Here is a 6796-nt window from a genome sequence, read left to right as displayed (position 1 = left end):
GGTAATCATTAAGTCATAACCAACTCATAAAATATTCTAACCAGTAATAACATGGATGGACCTAGAGAACATTATGCTGAGTGAGTCTAGCCAAAAACTAAAGGACAAATACTGTATGGTCCCACTGATGTGAACAGACATTCGAGAATAAATTTGGAATATGTCATTGGTAACAGAGTCCAGCAGGAGGTAGAAACAGGGTAAGATAATGGGCAATTGGAGTTGAAGGGATACAGACGGTGTAACAGGACTAGATACAAAAACTCAAAAATGGACAGCACAATAATACCTAATTGTAAAGTAATCATGTTAAAACACTGAATGAAGCTGCATCTGAGCTATAGGTTTTTGTTTTGTTTTGTTTTGTTTTGTTTTGATTTTACTATTATTACTTTTATTTTTTTCTCTATATTAACATTCTATATCTTTTTCGGTTATGTTGCTAGTTCTTCTAAACCAATGCAAATGTACTAAGAAATGATGATCATGCATCTATGTGAGGATGCTAAGAATTACTGATTGCATATGTAGAATGGTATGATTTTTAAATGTTGGGTTGATTTCTTTTTTTCCGTTAAGTAAAAAAAAAAAAAAAAAAAGAGAAGGGGTAATTGGAGCTGAAGGGATACAGACTGTACAACGGGACTGGATATAAAAACTCAGAAATGGACAGCACAATACTACCCAATTGTAATGCAATTATGTTAAAACACTGAATGAAGCTGCATGTGAGGTATAGGTTTTTTGTTTTTTTTTTTCTTTCTATTATTGTTTTAATTCTTATTCTGTTGTCTTTTTATTGCTTTTTCTAAATCGATGCAAATGTACTAAGAAATGATGAATATGCAACTATGTGATGTTATTAAGAATTACTGATTGTACATGTAGAATGGAATGATTTCTAATTGTTTGGTTAATTCTTTTTTTTAATTAATAAAAAAATAAAAAAATAATAAAAAAAAAAATATTCTAACTGGGGGGCAGGACTTGAAGTCAAAGGTGCATGGTAGAATTAGAAGACTGCATTACTTAACACAGCGCGGAGTAGGTGTCTAGGACTCTACATGCTGAGACAGATTTTCCCATTCGTTTGATAAGCTCCCTGAGTGCAGCAACCCTGCCTTAGGCATTCTGAACTCTCCACCTGCTTCATCCAGCAACCAGCCCAGAACCCAACCCAGATTACAAACTAACGAAAGGTCTGTTAAATAGTGAATAAGAAAACAATGATGAATTTAGATAGATGCATGGGTGGCAGAGGCATAATAATTTAGTAATGAAACAAGGGTTGTTTTGAATATTGTTATGGGTTGAATTGTGTCCCCAAAAAGACGTGTTAAAGTCCTAAACTCCAAACCCCGTGAAAGTGACCTCACATGGAAATCAGGTCTTGCAGACATAATCAAGTTAAGAAAAGGGCATACTGGATTAAGTTGGATCCTAATCCAATACAGCAGTTGTTTTATAAGAAGAGGAGCAGAAGCACACAGACACAGAGGGGTGGTGGCCATGTGAAGACAGAGGCAGAGATTGGAGTGGTGGCCAAGAGAGCCAAGGGTTGATGGTGACCATCAAAAGCTGGAAAAGGCAAAGAGGGATTCTCTCCTAGACCTTTCAAAGAGCGTGCGGCCCTGCTGACATCTTGATTTCAGATCACTGGCCTCCAGAACTATGAGAGGATAAATTTGTTGTCTAAAGCACAAGGATTGCAGTCATTTGCTATGACAGCCACAGGAAACTAATAGAGATTTCTCTACTTTTTAATATATGAAACACATACTCTTTCTATAATAATTAACCGTGGTGGCTTAGAGTTATGTACCCTGGAAAAACATGTCCTTAATCTTATATTATTCCTGTGAGTGTGAACCCCCTCTAAATAAAACCTCTTGATGAGGTTATTCCAGTTAAAATGTGGCCCAACTGAATCAGGAGGCCTTTTATTACTGGAGGCCTTTTAGGGAAGACCACAGAGGGAGAAGCCGCAGGGAGCAGCCAGAACTAGAAATCAATGAAATCCAGAAGAGAAAGAAGAATTTCTATCTCTGCTTCAGCCAGCCAGCTTCTCTAGGGAAATTCATCACAACCTTCATTGAAGAGCTCAACATGGGGCCTACCATAAAGACCTTGGGCTTGACAATCCCTACAGTCATGTGAGCCAGTTTCTATAATAAATCTCACACTATTTACATTATATGCAATATGTAGCTATATAAATATATATATATGTATGTGTATGTCCTGCCAGTTCTGTTTCCCTTAAGAACCCTGGCTCACACATCAACCGACACGAGAACAATCCTTTCTACCAGAGGAAGATAAAACAATGGATTGAGTAGATATTGTTCAGAGCCAACGTATCAGTTAAAAGTGCTAGATGATGGCAACTAAAGACCCAAATCCAAATGGTTTACAAACACTGAAGTTTATTTCTTCCTTGCATTGACTGTCAGTTCCACATGGGCTGTGGCTGTTCCAAGCCTGCTAAATAAGCAGCCGTGACAGCACAGTCTTATGGCAGAGGGGCAAGTGAGGACCTAGGATATGCGATGGTAGGCCCAGGGAAGCATAGAGAATATTTAGAGTAATCGTTCAGTCTACCCATCCAATAAAATAATTCTGATTTCTAGTTAGTTGATAGAGAACCTGTTTCCTACACGTTCCTGTAGATGGTTCAGATCATTGACGTTCTTATAATTTTTTAAAAATTGCTTAAAGGAAGCAATTATTTCTGACATTTGGGGACCAAACTTGACTGTGGCAAATAAAAAAATGATTTCTAAAGTAATTGGCTGTCTGTGGATAGGAGCATGACTATGAAATAGCAACTGCTCGGTCTTCCCCTAATAGGTATGAGAGGTAATTTTTTTTTCCCTTTGCCCATCATTTATGCAAAAGGTCACACAGATAGTATGTTCATTAGTGTTAACTAGTAATACAGCATACCACCAAGTAAGAGCTAAGATGCTCTCAGTACTTAGTATGTGCCAAAAATTTCTCTAAGTATTTCACAGTTATTAACCAATTTAATCCACACAACAACCCTAAGAGGTAAGAAATATTATTACTGCTATCTCAAAGCAACATTATGAAGGAAGCAATAATATTATTCCTATTTCACAAGTAAGAAAACTGAGGCACAGATAAATTCAGTAGCTTGCCCAAGGACACAGAGCTAGGATTCAAACTCTTACACCATAACTCTTAAGTTCACATTCACAATCTCTATTCTTAACTACTCTTTCCAGAACCAAAAAAGAACAGGTGTTTTTGTTTGTGTTGCTTACTCAGATGGTGTTGAGACATAGAATATGCTAGCAATATTTGTAGAAGGAGTGAAAACTCAGCCCAGCAAATGTGAGGTGGTGGTGGTGTTTTTGAGTATCAACCTCTCCCCCAACCCTCAATCTTGTTCTTCTAATATTCCTCTGGAATTCTTCCACCAAAGCCATATGTGAGAAAAAAAGAGACTCTATATTCCTTTGAACAGTTTTGCAATTGCATATTTCCCAGATGACAACTTAGTTATGTTCTGCCTCTTTCCCATTATTAAATAATTTTCCCAGCACTAAGCATACTCCGTACCCATTGCTTACTCAGAATAAACCAGGAGAGAATCATCCTTAGGAAAGATCCCCACCTTTGGCTGTGTGGTGGGTTCAGGGGGTAAGGATCTACATTCAGCCCTGGAGCAATCGCTGGCCCAAGACAAAAGTGGCAGGCATTTCTAGACTCACATCTCCAAGCTGGGTGCTGCCAAGGGGCCCCGGGTGCCATGCGGAAAGTCAGAAGCCAGCAACCGCCCACCCTCGGGTGTTTTGTTGCTGGAGCGGTTGCCGCCTGCCCGCGGTGGTTGGTAATTGCTGGCTTCATTGTGTGCACTGGTTTCTCAGGTGTATTTCTAAACCAACATAAAAAGAAAATGATAATGGCAAGCGCATGGTGGTGTTTATGTTTTCAGCTCTAGCCAATTGCTCAAGACCTAAAACAAAAGTTAGTGCAGATGGAAGGAATGGGATTATGACGCTGCCTTACAATGGAAACCCAAACCTCTCCTTGTAGAATGTGCCCAGCTCCCAGCTGTCCTCCACTTCCATTTAGTGTATCTACCACCCAGCAATTAGCACGCCTGGGCTCTCCTTTGGAAAAGGAGTGGAGAACAATGCCACAGCGAGCCCTCCTGGAGGCAAGAGCAGGTGAGTACAGCATGGCAAAAAGGAAAATGATCCCTTTTGCCATTGTTCCTTACTGTTAGGCAAACCACTAACAAGGTGAGCCTGGTATTAAACACTCCTCCAAGCCTTTGAAAGGGCTGCAAGAGAAAGAAAAAAAAAAAACAAAACAAATCATAACCGCCTGTGATGATTCAAGTCCAGTGTAGTCTATTCTCTTTTCCTGTGTATTCAAATTAACTCCCAAAGCGTCCTGCTTCTTAAGTGATACGTACGCACATGCATTTCTCACATCTGGACCCTCAACCAGGATTGCCTTATAAAATACAGGACAGCCAGTTATATTAGACTCTCAAGTAAACAATATTTTTTAAAAATATATAACTATGCCCCATGCAATATTTGGGACAATTGATTCATCCTTTGCCTAAAATTCAAAGTGACCTGGGCACTCTGTTTTGTTTGATTTTAAGTTGTGACCCTATCCTCTTTACATCACAGAAGCAGCTCCTTGGTAAAGATAAACGAACATCTGAGGGAGCGATGGACGAGTATATGTCCATGGAGGTGAGGGCCTGAAGTAGCTTGGAACCGCCAGGGCTTGCAGTCTTCCCTAAGAGAGAATGGGGTTGAGTGCTCTAGGGTGGAGGAACGATACGAATAATGGTGAGAGTCTTGGAGTTAAAAGGTTATGGATTTAATAGGTAAAGAATTCTGAACCTACAAGAATTCATTACCTACTTCTCATGACTTTCATAACCGAGTCCTATGTAGACCAGGGACAGCACAGCATAGTCACCAAGACGGAGTCATAACTCCATCTCTTACTTTTGAATTCCCATTGATAGCTCTGAGAAGGGCCTCCTGAGAGGCATGCCCCAGACAGAAGGGTACGATTCCATCAGTATGACTCCATGGTTTCATCTGATTGACCTGGCAGGTGGAAACTGAGAAGGATTTTGTAGACTCCTGGAGTAGATCCAAGGAAAAGATATGTGTGGCATAGGAATTAAAGAGTGGCAGCATGTTCATAGCTCAAGTATCAAACAAGATAATCTCTGCATATTGAGATGATGCCGAAAGAGGACTAATCATTTGACTTATCATTAAATTAATTATCTCCTCTAAATCTGCCCTTGTGTGGTAGACTGCAGCCATAAAGAATATCGAACACCAAAAGATAATACGTTTGGGCATGCCCACACTCTTGTGCCAAGAGAAGGCAGAGGGTAAAGTGAAACGAGTTAATCTGGGATTCACGTCTGCGTATGTGCAGACATACGTTGCATGTCTAGCTCTTTATAGTTTCTGAAGTCAAATTTAATATAAGCTAACCTATGTTCTAGAAAATTCGTCTTAAGTTTTATCTTTCTTGACTTATTAAAATTCAACTCTAGATTCCTTTCCCCCTCTAGGCTTATAGCACCTAATCTCCCTTTATGGGCCACAATATAACCTCATTGTGCTAGAAACTCTTTGCCTGGACAGTCCACCTTTTGGGACAGAATCCCTTTTATATAACAACCCCAAATCATGGGAAGTCCATGTCTGGGGCATCTGGGAGAGAGGTGCAGGAACTCCCTAATACAGCTTCCTCCTGTCTTACCAGTGGCCACTTCTGCTCCCCCAGGGGCATGTACAGCCCCTCCCATAGGTTTGAGGTGAAAGACTGACTGTCTCCCTGACAACTCAACCATGTAGGTGGGGGCAGAGGAGTGAGGCAACTGTACTTCACACTTTCCAAAGAGCCACGTCTTCAATGTCCACCCTTGACCCTTTTATATCCTCCTTGTGGATCAGTCATCCAAATGGTTCTTAAACACCTACTTGGAAATGTCCACATGGTGCACTATCTCACACCCCACTCTATCTAGAATCCACTGTGCCTTAGTAGCATAGGTTATTAATACAGCATTCGGTTAAGACTCAGCATCCACAGCTGCTATGGAGGGTGATTGTCTGTATCTTTGAAAGGTCATCTCCTATTGCCCAGTCACCTCTTTTCAAACCACCCTCATAACCAAGCTGTCAAAATCCTTCTTTCTTTGCTTGCAATTTCTCTCTGGTCTATTATAATGGGTGCTCTGTAAATATTTTTCAAATTAAATTGAAACAAAAAAAAGACATGTAACCAACTTAGATCTATTTGGACAAAAGGTTAAGTGTTGTGAGTAATTTCATATTAACTTCCTATTCAAACAAATGAGAAACTGCTTGTCTGCATACCAGCAAAACTGTATGTCACGCTTCCATTTAGGCTGATGAAGCATCTTGAAGGGACAGAACTCAAGTGGTTCTCTCTTGTCAAATCCATTGACTTTTCCATAGATTTTATTTTTCTTGTCTCTCACTTTTCATCCCCTAACTCTGCTTCTTCCTCATCCCTTGAATTGTCTCCTTCTCTTTACTTTATCATCCTATATTCCCTTTGCCCTCATCCCGCTTCTCTGGCTGCCCTTTCTCTGGCTCCTTTCTCCCCCAACTCCCTTCTTATAAGCATTCCCATCTTCAGCTTGGGCTTTCCATTTTCTGTTCTCTTTCACTTTGCAAATGAACTGACTGTTCTACTGCTTCAGCCAACCACTTAATGTGGATGATTTCCACATCTTTACTTCTTCCCCAAC

This window comes from Tamandua tetradactyla, chromosome 10 (genome assembly GCF_023851605.1).
Source record: "Tamandua tetradactyla isolate mTamTet1 chromosome 10, mTamTet1.pri, whole genome shotgun sequence".
In the NCBI taxonomy this organism is placed as follows: domain Eukaryota; kingdom Metazoa; phylum Chordata; class Mammalia; order Pilosa; family Myrmecophagidae; genus Tamandua; species Tamandua tetradactyla.
This window is presented reverse-complemented; position numbering follows the sequence as displayed.